A 12144-nucleotide genomic window follows, 5' to 3' on the forward strand; every position below is an offset into this window, starting at 1 on the left:
ATTGTTTTCATCCTTTATAAATTCCCTAAGCCTGTAATTCGTAGGTTATCATATTCTAGCTATATAATATCTGAGGTAAAGTAGTCTAATAAATAGGAATTATTGAATTAAAATAAAAAGCATAAAACATTTATCGTTTAGATGTATTCTGTTTGAGATATTCATTACTTCACTGATCTAAGATATGAAAAGTTAATTCATAATAACCACATTTCAAATTGTTTAAGCCCAGTTCCTCCTAACTACCCCTCCTCATATCAAACTGCTTTGTCTTACTTTGTGCCATTTGCAAATTTATGAACATTCTTATTATTGAAAAAAAATTTTCAGATTCATTTTTTCATTCATTCATTTGTTTATATTAACACTACTCATCTCTCTTTAGTGATTCTTTGTTTCTCTCTATTATAGAAACACATGAAGTACCAACACTTGAGTTGTAAGAGCAGGTTAATTTGAGGATCAATACACATCCTTGGTATAAAATATATGTTGCCCTTTCTTTAACAACGTAACAGATGCAGTTTTTGTCTTAACATACACATGTATAGTATACTCCAAATCCATTAAATTTTCACTGATTTAAGCCAAAACTCTTCTTAAAGTTCCTGACAAACTCCTTGCACAGTTCTCATCATTTAATTTCTCCTTTGTGTATATCCTAGCCCCTCACCTTTATGACAAGCATTTACTTGCTTCCTTTTCCTTTCTCTTTCACTTACCAAACTTCCCTGTTACATTGACTCTTATTCCTCAGTGAACCTTAAGTCATACCACCCACCATTGTATTTCAAAATGAATTACTAGAGGAATTTGAAGATAAAATGCAAAAAGCTGGAGAAAAAAGGAAGACAAGAGAAGATGAAAAAGAACGATAATAAGGGGAGAAGGGAGAAGAAAAAGAAAAGGGGAAGAAGGAGAGAAAAGTTAAAAGAGAGAGAGAGAGGTGGAGATTATAGGAGACAGAATGTCTCCAGTTGTTGAAAGGTACTTTTCACCTCAACCACACTACAGATTCACCATCATGTAGGAAAGGATTTTTGAGCTTTATAAGGTATTGCCAAGAATGTAGACCTAGTGTTGAATAAAAAAAGTACAGTTTATATAAAACAAACAGCTATCTCTTCTTATTTTTATCTGTTCAATTAAATATTACTGGTGAGTCAGTTGAGTTAATCTCCCAAATAGCATAATAGAAAGGAATTAAATTTTGTATTGTTGCAGGTTAGAACTAACTTCAGATTGAAACAAGTAGAAGATCAGTGGGAGCAATCAAACACAGGCCAGGTATTAATCAAAGGGCACTTTCAGGGGCAAGAAAAAGCCACCTCATAATGTGAGGTCATTTGCATTGGGATACATTTGTTCACACACCTTTGAATTACCCATCCCATTATATTACTTTTAGTAATTTAGGTTCACTGGAGCAGAGAAAGAGTTAGATTGACAATGATAGCAGCCTAAAAGAGATGATTGTTTCTGTTTCCCATTTTCAGGCTTCACTTCTGATAAAAAGAATGAATTATAATGAAAAGTTAATGGTTAATCATGATAGCAATGCCTTAGTATCTCATTTTCCCACCTAAATGTTCTATTTTGGTTCAAAAAAAATAGAGGATGACAGGCATTTTTATATTGACATTTTGGTTTTTTTTAATGATTATTTCTTTCACTTTAAAAACACACTTTTATATTCTCCAATGTTTTCACAATTTCAACTGTGGATTACAGAAACAATGGGAAGCAAACCGTGTTGCCTTAACTCATCTTGATCTTCAGCATCATAATACAGTTCTATGCAATTTCAAAAAAATGGGAAAAAAAGGGAAAAAAATGGAAACACCTGAACCCATTTTCTTAGAAGGCCTTTAGACTTCCATCTACATATTAAATGAACTGATGTACTTGAAAGGAAACTCTGATGAAAACTTTTAGATATCAAGACATAGGATTTGTAATTATGAAAAATTACTGATTTAGAATATTTAAAAACATTGTTAAATACAGGAATTGTTGCTTGTGTTAGCCTAAGAAATAAAGGCCCTGCTACACACACACACACACACACACACACACACACATTGTACTTACAATTTTATATAGTTTATAATTATACAAGTGATATATTTTATAAATATATATAGGTAACACATATTTGTTATATGTATTAGATGTGAAAGGATATATTTGAAAGGAAACTCTAAGGGAAAGTTTTAGATATCAAGACATAGGCTTTGTAATTATGAAAAATAGCTGACTTGGGGTAGTAAAGTTAGTAATACTGTTAAATATAAGAAGTGAGAAACATTGTTAAATACAGGAATTACTGCTTGTGCTGACCTAAGAAGTAAAGGCCCTGCTATATATATAAAATGTATATAATATATAGAGACACACACAAACTTATGTTTTGTTTATAGTTTTATATAGTTTATAATTATACAATTAATATATTTTATAAATATATATAAATAATACATATTTATATATATTTATAAAAATGAATATGTTAATGTATACTTTGTTACTATTATTTTATATATGTTGATATACCTTTCAGATAATAACATCACTGTATTTTTCCTTTCCAATAGTTAGAGCAATGTTTGTTTTCTCTGCTTTTTTCCTCTAAATGTCTTGGTATTTCCCCATATTCACACTAATTGTATTAATATTGTTCCCACAGAAAGTGATAAATATGTTGGAAAACAACCCCTTCTGAAAAAATAAAAGTAAACAAAATATTTTTGTAGTATTTTTAGGATTCTGCCTAAAAACATTGCACGTGAACAACCTTATTTAAGTGTAACAGGATTGTTACTCTGTAACATTCCTTGGAGGAGAACCACTAGAGGAATACCCAGAAGTAAGGAGCATAGAGGTTTAACTTAAAAAATATATGCCAGGTCTCCTGGGTGGCTCAGTCAGCTCAGCATCTGACTCTTGATTTCAGTTCAGGTCATGATCTCAGGGTTGTGAAATCGAGCCCCTCCTTGGGCTCTGGGCTGGGTGTGGAGCCTGCTTAAGATTTTCTCTCTCCCTCTCCCTCTGCCTCCCTTCCAGTTGTGCACGTTCTCTCTCTCTCTCTCTCTCTCTCTAATAAACATATATAAAATATAACATATTAGATAGATGGATAGATGATAGAGATAGATAGATAGATAGAACAGAAACAAGAATCAACTTTCTGGTTTTCCAATTTTATTACCAAAGGGTGAATGGAAAAAGGCCATAGGTATGAGCCAATTTACAGTAACCCTCTAAGCTAAGCATTAACAGAGATCTTACTGACGACAATGTACTATTTTGATCATCTGTATATTTTGTGAATCTAGAGATGATGCCACAGCCAAGAACTTGGAATGATGTTCCCTTCGGTCAAATGGGTGAGGTTAAGTGCATCCACAGAATGACATTTTAGTAGCATGAGGAATTTTGGCATCTTTATAAAATTAGTGATTTGATAGCTGTTAAATTCAACTCACAATTGATTATTAAATGTATCTGCATACAATTCTCTGGTTTCAGGAGGATTTATAAGTGCTAAGATATGTTTTGAGCAAGGAAATCTTGGAATAATACTCAGTTCCATTTTTATTCAATCACGTAGTCTCCCTGTAAGGATTCTGAGGCAAGTATACACACAAATGGGAAATAAAACTTTCTTAACAGATGAGCAAGTGCTCTGCTATCACCTCCATGGCATCTCTGGTCTCTGGGGACTACTTCTTTTCTCCAAAACCACACCGTTATCACTGGTATAAGAGCTCTTAATATTCCTGGTATTGAAACATAGGTAGTGAGAGAAAGCAAATAGACAGACTGTCTCAGTGTCCCTGGTCCTGAATGTTCATCCAGAAGTAGTGGGTGTAAAGGCTCAGGAGAGGAGAAAACATGTGGGTAGGGCAAGTGATGAGTGGGGAGTATAGCCAAGCTCTTTACCTCCATTACATGTACATGTCCCCCAAAAGTAACTATTTGGTTAGATTTAACTACTTGCAACTGATACCATTGATAGGTGAATTTATTCAGTATAATCCTATTAAATTGAATTGCTCAAGCAATGATTCCACAATGGGGAAATATCAGAATCATCTCAGGAACACATCAAGGATGTCTTTTTCTTTACTAATACGTAATCTTGATTTGGAGGTGGTAGCCAATGCAATTAGATGCAAAAACATTGGAATGGAAAAGGTAAAATTATCTCTATTGACAGACATTATCTGTAAATATTTTGAAAACCTAAGCAGAATCAATGAAAAACTACCGCAAGCAATATGAAAATTTAGTTAAGTAACAGTATGTCAAAGGACTGAAAGTGTGAGCCTCTACACTTAAAAAAAAATAACTTGTTAAAATATAAATGAAGTATTCATTTCGTAAAATAAAAAAAAACTTTCAAAAATGAATCGAATGAAACCGATGTAAGAAAACTATAAAATATTTTCTAAGAAACAGAAATAAACTGGACCAGATGTAAAGCATATGCTGTTCATCATATGCCCTGACTCATAAAGATCACACAATACCAATAAAAGAGGGCCATCAGTTTGTTTGTTGTTTTTTGTCCTGAGCCAAGTACTTTGGAAGATGAGTACTTATAGCCAGGATGATTGGGGGTGGGAGAGGGTGGACAAGAAAGGGAGAAAGAGAGTACAATGATGAAAGGGTTAGTGCTACCAAACCAAGAAAAAAAAAAAAAAACTGCAAAATACATCACAAAGAAAGGGTGATTATGCATAATATATAAAACTTTGAGAAGAAAAAGCCCATCAAACCATGATAAAAATGGACAAACTGAACTGCAAACAGGAAAAAAAAGTGATCTTTAAATATGAAAAGATGGTCAAGTTCACTCAAAGTAAGAGAAATTTAAATTTAAACTAAACTATTTTTATGTATCTATATGGCAAAACCCCAAAAGTTTGACAACTTACCCTATTGGCATACAGTCCAACAGAAACTGCACATTTGGTGCTATCCAGCAATATTTCATATGAATTTCCTTTGACCCAGAATAACCTATCTGGTTATTAGGATATATCCCAACTCGAGATTCTTTTCCTCTCCCTCTGCCCCTCTCCCCTAAAATTAATAAATAAATAATTTAGGACATTTGGAAAGAGAGTACAATGGAACCTATGGGTTTAGGAACCTATCCCAACTCGAAGTAAGGAATAACATATGCAAAAATCTTCCATGGTGCACTACTTTTAACAGTAGAAGATGGGAAGTAACGCAAAATCCCTTATGAAAGGATTGCTTAATAAATTATGGTCTATCTATATCAATGTCACTGAAAAATTAATGAGGAAGATATCATAGCATAGTAATAATATAGAACTGTTGCAGGATTGCAGGGCTCTTATCTCATGGAGTGGAAGAATGAATCTTGGGGACACAAAAGGGTAAAGTGAAGCAAAAGTTTACTAAGTGAAGGTGAGAGCAGAAAGGAAAGAAAACTCTCTAGAGTGAGAGGGGTCCCAAATGGATCGCCACTAAGGGCTTTTATTGGCAGTCTTTTATTGAGAACGGACTGGGAAGCTTGTGGCCTTGGGATTGTTGTGCTGTCTTGGTTTGTCCCCTTATTTCTTGTTCCACCCTGTCTCAGTGTCTCCACTTGCCAGGAATAGTTTCCAAGGCTAGTCAGGGGAGTCAGGAACCTCCTATCTCTACTGCCTGAACCTTCACCCCTTGCCTATTCACGGGACAGGACCTGTGGACAGAAAGAGCAGTGACTGATTATATGCTTTTTAATTTGTGGGAGTTAGGGATGGTGCAAGTCTCCAAGGAATCTGGAAGCAAGGCTTTCAGGACCTTGAGGGGCCAGCTGCTGCCAAGATAAGGTTACTTTTAAACATTAAATCACTAATGCAGCCATGAGCTCCTTGAAGAAGGTCACGCTTTGCATGTTTCAGGAATCTATCAGTGGGCTATAAGCTGTAAGATTTTAATTTAAGCTAAATTTCTTTGGCCTTTGTTTACCACATCATATTTTGAATATGTGTGAGTAAAACAATAATCGGTAGAATATTTTTTTTAAAGAGTTATTTATTTATTTTAGGGGAGAGGGGCAGAGGGAGAGGAAAAGAATCTCAGGCAGACTCCCCACTGAGCATGGAACCCAACACAGGGCTTGATCCCACCACCCTGAGATCATGACCTGAGCCAAAAGCAAAAGTCAGAGACTCAACCAACTGAGCCACCCAGGCACCCCTGCAGAATATTTTAATAGTATTCTAAGTATGCAGAAGAGGGTATAAAACATGTGTATATACATATGTGTTTCTCTGTGTAAATATATTTAATTATATATTATATATTTAATAATTTAAATATATATTATATATTTAAATATTATATATTTAAATATATTATATTATATATTATATTTAATTATATATTTATAAATATATTTAATTTGCTTATATTTCCAAAGAAGAAATTAAAAGGTAAGCCAAAATCTAATAAAACTGTTTGTGTATAGGAAGTTGAAAGGAACAGATGTAAGTGGACATGTATAGAAACTAGATGTCTCTGAATGTAACCTGATTTATAATTTAGGCTTTGCAATTATTTTTATATTTACTTAAACTTTATTAAAATTAATAAAAAAAGAAAAAAGCCTTCTCTAAAATTAACAAAATTCAAATAGAAATAGATGACCCTGGGACGCCTGGGTGGCTCAGTCGCTTAAGCGTCTGCCTTTGGCTCATGTCATGATCCCAGGGTCCTGGGATCGAGTCCCACATCGGGCTCCCTGCTCAGCTCCCTACTCCCTCTGTTTGCCGCTCCCCCTGCTTGTTCCATCTGACAAATAAATTAAAAAAAAAAAAAAAGACATGACCCTAATTGTATATTAAGTTGGTGGCATAATCATGAGGAGGAGCAATGATCTGTGTGTGTTAACTATACACATCTTTTTAAATAAACCCGAATGACAAGTACTGCTCAAACTGCATTTATCAGTCTCTTTTTTTGGTGGTAAAATTTATATTGCTATTTGAAACTATTATATTCATGTTGAGTATAAAAGAAATAGGTAATTATGTTACTGTAATTAGAATAAAGATATTCCATGAAAGCAGACACAAATATAAAATTAAGCTGAGTAAAAAACCCCCAATCTTCATTTTCATTTGGAAATCAGAAAATAAACATAATTTTCTGTCTAAATTGAGTAAATGGTGTTCTGTATTTACCTTTATAAAAAATGCATATATGTGTTTGTGTGTCATATACAACTTATGTCCCTGATAAGAAGAGTACTAAGAATGTATTTAATAAATCTGTAATGAGATATTTCCCAATAAGAAGACTCTAATTTTCCTTCTCCATGTTTCAGGTTTTCTTTCAGTTTCCCTCAAAATCACCATGCTCTGACGGTCTTTTCCCCTTCAATTTTTGTTGTTGTTGTTCCTCATTTTCTAAGAGTCTGTAGACTCAACCCAAGGGAATGCCGAAAGGGTGCCCTTTGGTTCCTTCTGTTCAGTGAGCCAAAGCCAACTCATCATCTCCCCTCTGCCCCAGGCCCTCTCTTTCTATGGCATCTGTCTCAGATTACTGCATCACCCTCCTGCCAGTGAAATATATTCTTTTACTTTTCCTTGTTTCCAAATTGAATCAGTTTGAAAATCCTCTTGGTTTATTTTCTTTTTCATAAAATGTCTTGCATCTGCCTTATCTTCTCCATTTTCATAGCAATTTGAAAGCTGTTTCTTTCATTCTTTCTTCATTGTTTCACTTTGTCTGCCCCAAGCTCTCCTCCTCCTACCAACTCTAATTCATCTTATACCCTGTGGCTGTGTTAGTATCTTAAAAGTACCAATGATGTTTTGAGAATGCCAGTCCATTCCCAAAAATCTGCAACATAATACTTAAAAATGCATACAAACTCTTGATCTTGGTGTTTCAAATTAGTCATAGCATGGCTTCAAACTATTTTGGGGGAGGAAACTGTTTATGTCCTATACATATGGACACCGTTCTTACAAAATTTCATTTTTTGGTTGAATACCTAATTTTGCCTGTTTCCAGAGCATGGTTCACTTTAGTCTCTAAGCAAATCAGTGTGGGAATGAACACCTGAGCAACAGTTACTAGCCCTGGGAAGTCAAGTGATATAAGTTGAGCCAAGACAAGTACAGGGAAAAATTTGTATATCATGATTAGGAGTGGAGTTTCCCACCAACTTACTGAGATAAATAACAAACAGGCATGATGCCCCAGGGGCTGACTGCCACCATTTTGTAGCCATGAAGGATGTCCATGTCAGGAAAGAACATATACATATCTGTATTCTAGGGTGTTCTCCGATATTCTACTTCTCTTCCTTGTTGCAAACATTCACCCTGTTCTTCCACCATTTTAAAGATCTTCAGTACACTCTAACATTTTGTATTATTCTTCCAAAAACTTGTTGCAGTCTCACAGTCTCCTCTTTTACAATACTGGATAGCATATGGAAGATGAAGGAATTTGAGCTTCTCTTTAAGAACTGCAGCCTGGGCAATATTTAATGATGTTTCATTAACAAAAATCCCACAGCGTCTGTTTCTTTGGATTGGAAGGACCATTTTTCTCTGTTAGACTCTGAGTAGTAAGGGCTTTTCCTTCAAAATAAACGCTTTAAAGCAGTTTCTCAAACTACAGAATACAGAAAACAGCTAAAAGAGGCTGCTGTTCCAGTAGAAAAAAAAAGGGTAGTCACCAAAAAGGAAGAATTGGATTATGAATGTTCAGTTTAGAAGAAGAGGTACAGTGTTATAGCTTCACTGTACAAAGAAAGAAAAAAAAGAAAGAAAAAGAAAAGTGTTTGCTAAAAGACTCAGAAGACTTTATATTAATCTTCTTATATTTTTTTTAAATGCCTTATCCTGATAGAGAAAGATGGAAGAAATTTCAATATGAGGCCCAGAGAAGAAAGAATTGGCTAATTGGGAATATTATTTTTGCCACTTCAGGAAAGGAATGTCACCATTTTCTTGGTTAACAATTGAATCTAGTTCATTGTATAATGAGATAAAAATATATAAATACATTAACATAAAAATAGCCACAAATTTCTTCTCTCCACCAGTCTTCCCCCCTGGTCTAAAGAGAATATAATTACCAATCTACCTGACAAACTCAACCATTTCTATTCCCATCTCATTCCCCTGTGAGAACTGTCTAAACTTTTATGATGTTGTATAGTAGACAAAAAAAGCATAGGACTTAGAAGAAAGAACAAATGATCTCATAAGAAGAGATACTTAACCTACATAATAAACATGTGAAGGAGAGAGTAAAATCTAACAGGATGGGGCAAAGGAGTTTTATTTATTTTGTTTCACAGGTGAGTTGGTGAGTGAGAGACACAGCATAGAATGAATACAAGTTAAACAGAATAGAGAGGAGGATAGAAGAGATTCTTGGCTAGTCAAGAATATTGAATTGGATTTTCTTTAATAAATGATAACATATGGATGTAAGCAATGATTTCTGGTTACTTTTTTAATATATTTTACTTTGTAGAGCAGTTTTAGATTCATAGCAAAATTGAGTGGAAAGAATAGGGAAGCCCATACACTTTTCTCAGAGTGGATGGATCTAGCTACTCCTTCTCAGCTCCTCTCCACTCCCCCCCACCACTTTCCTCAAAACAGACAGATTGGAGGGGGCAGGGGCTCCCTCCCAGGAGTGTTTCTAGAGCTCAGAAGCAGCTAGTAGGGGTTTCATTGTCCACACGTTTAAAGTCTAACAAAAAAAAAAAAAATCACTGGATATGAAATTGGGAAACAGATCCAAGTCTACATCTACAGCCTCACATTAGTGACCTTGGGGCACCACTTTCAGATAAAAACATAGGACTGAATGGCATCATCCAATATCCAAGGAAACCATGAAATTGATCTGAGGACTGAGAGAACAAACTGCACAACTAGGGAGAGGAAGGAGTCCATACTGTGGAAAGTAGGAGGTGTGGAGATGTGACGTGGGGGAGAAGAGAACTGTGGTGCTACAGAGGGGAGGGAGCCTTGGTCATGGAGAGAGGAGAGAGAGAGAGAGAGCAGCATGCAGGGGATTGCATTAGAAAAACAATTTCCCAAAACCAATGACTGAAAATCAGAGGGGCTGATTATTACAAGTTTTTACAAGCAGCAGAGCTAAAATCTGAAGTTTTAGATGTCTGTGCCACTGCCAGGTGGAGCCCGGTGGGTGTAGTGGTGCTCCTCTGGAGGAGGAAGGCAGAGTCCTAGAAGCAGCAGTGTGCTCTGAGGATCCCCTGGGTCACACTGGAAGAGACAGTTCCCCTTCTTGGAGTGCATTTGAGAAAGGCAGAACCACCTCTCAGGGAACAAAAGAGCTGGTGGGCATCATTAAGTTGCCCCATTCATTAGCATATGAGCACAGATGCCTACTGAGGGTAGCTAACCTGGTGCCAACTTTTTGCCATGTTGTCCCCTGCACACTCATGTGACTGCCCTTCTGGCACAAACAGGCAACAGCCCCAGCACAGTGATGCCCTCCCCCAGAGGATCAGTGCAGGTCTGTACCATGACAGGTCCCTAAAATTTGAAGTATTGAAACTAAGCTGTGCACCTCAGATAAAACACAGTAGCAGACAGCTCAGTCACGGACAGGGTGAAGGCAAGGATCTTATGGAAACCTGGGACACAAGAGGGGAGATGGATTGCTCTTCTATGAGGGCTTCCTGAGCAGCAGGGAACACGAATTCTCCTCTTTGGGGAAGAGAGCAGGTCTATGCCGTTTCACCCACACCCATCAGCATAGTGCCCCACAGTGAAGGCTTTGAGCTGCTTACACTAAGCTCTGCCCCCCTGGGCTCTGCAGGTGCCTTTTTTTACTAGGGCAAGTGTGATTGAGAACCAGAAAAGCAGCGGGACCATCCCCAGAAAAACATCACCCAGGTCTACTGATTATAGAGTGCTGCAAAGCCTCAGGTCTAGTGGAAATTTGACGAAGCACAGACTTTCCTAACACCTTAATAAAGTGCAAAGACAAAGGAATTCATCCCAAAGGAAAGAACAAGAAGAAATCATAGCCAGATAGCTAATCAAAATAGATGTAAGTAATATGTCTGAACCAAAATTTAAAACAACAGTCATAATGACACTATCTGGGCTTGAAAAAAGCATGGAAGAAAACAGGGAACCCCTTACCACAGAGATAAAAGACCTAAAAATTAGTGAGGCTGAAATTAAAAATGCTATAACTGAGATGCAAAACTGACTGGATGTAATGACCACAAGGATGGAAGAATAAGAGGAATGAATAAGTGATATAGAAGATAAAATTATGGAAAATAATGAAGTGGGAAAGAGGGAAAGAAAAATATTAGATCACAAATGTAGACTTAGGGAACTCAGCGACTCCATCAAACATAATAACATTCATATCATAGGAGTCCTAGAAGAAGAAGAGAGGGTAAAAGGGGCAGAAGGTTTATTTGAGCAAATCATAGCTGAAAACTTCCCTAATCTGAGGGAAAAATAACCTAGACATCCAAATCCAGGAGGCACAGAGAACTCCCATCAAAATCAACAAAAGCCAACCAACACCAAGATGTATCATAGTAAATTTTTCAAAATATAGAGATAAGGAAAGAATCTTGAAAGCAGCAAGGGAAAAGAAATCCCTAACTTACAAGGGAAGACAAATCAGGTTAGCAGCTGATCTCTCCACAGAAACCTGGCAACCCAAAAGAGAGTAGCATGATATATTCAATGTGCTGAATGGGAAAAATATTCAGCCCAGGATACTTTATCCAGCAAGGCTGTCATTCAGAATAGGAGGAGAGATAAAGAGTTTCCCAGACAAAAACTAAAGGAGTTCATGACCACTAAACCAGCTTTGCAAGAAATTAAAGGAGACCTTTTGAGTGGGAAAGAAAGACCAAAAGCAATAAAGACTAGAAAGGAACAGAAAAAATCTCCAGGAACAACAACTTTACAGATAATACAATGGCACTAAATTCATATCTATCAATAATCACTCTGAATTTAAATGTACTAAATGCTTTAATCAAAAGACAGAGGGTATCAGAATGGAAGAAGAAGAAGATAGAAGAAGAAGAAGAAGAAAAAGGAAGAAGGCAGAAGGAAGAAGGTAGAAGAAGAAGAAAAGAAGAAGAAAGAA

The sequence above is a fragment of the Leptonychotes weddellii genome, chromosome 1, assembly GCF_054177405.1.
Source record: "Leptonychotes weddellii isolate Sample4059 chromosome 1, ASM5417740v2, whole genome shotgun sequence".
NCBI classification, from domain to species: domain Eukaryota; kingdom Metazoa; phylum Chordata; class Mammalia; order Carnivora; family Phocidae; genus Leptonychotes; species Leptonychotes weddellii.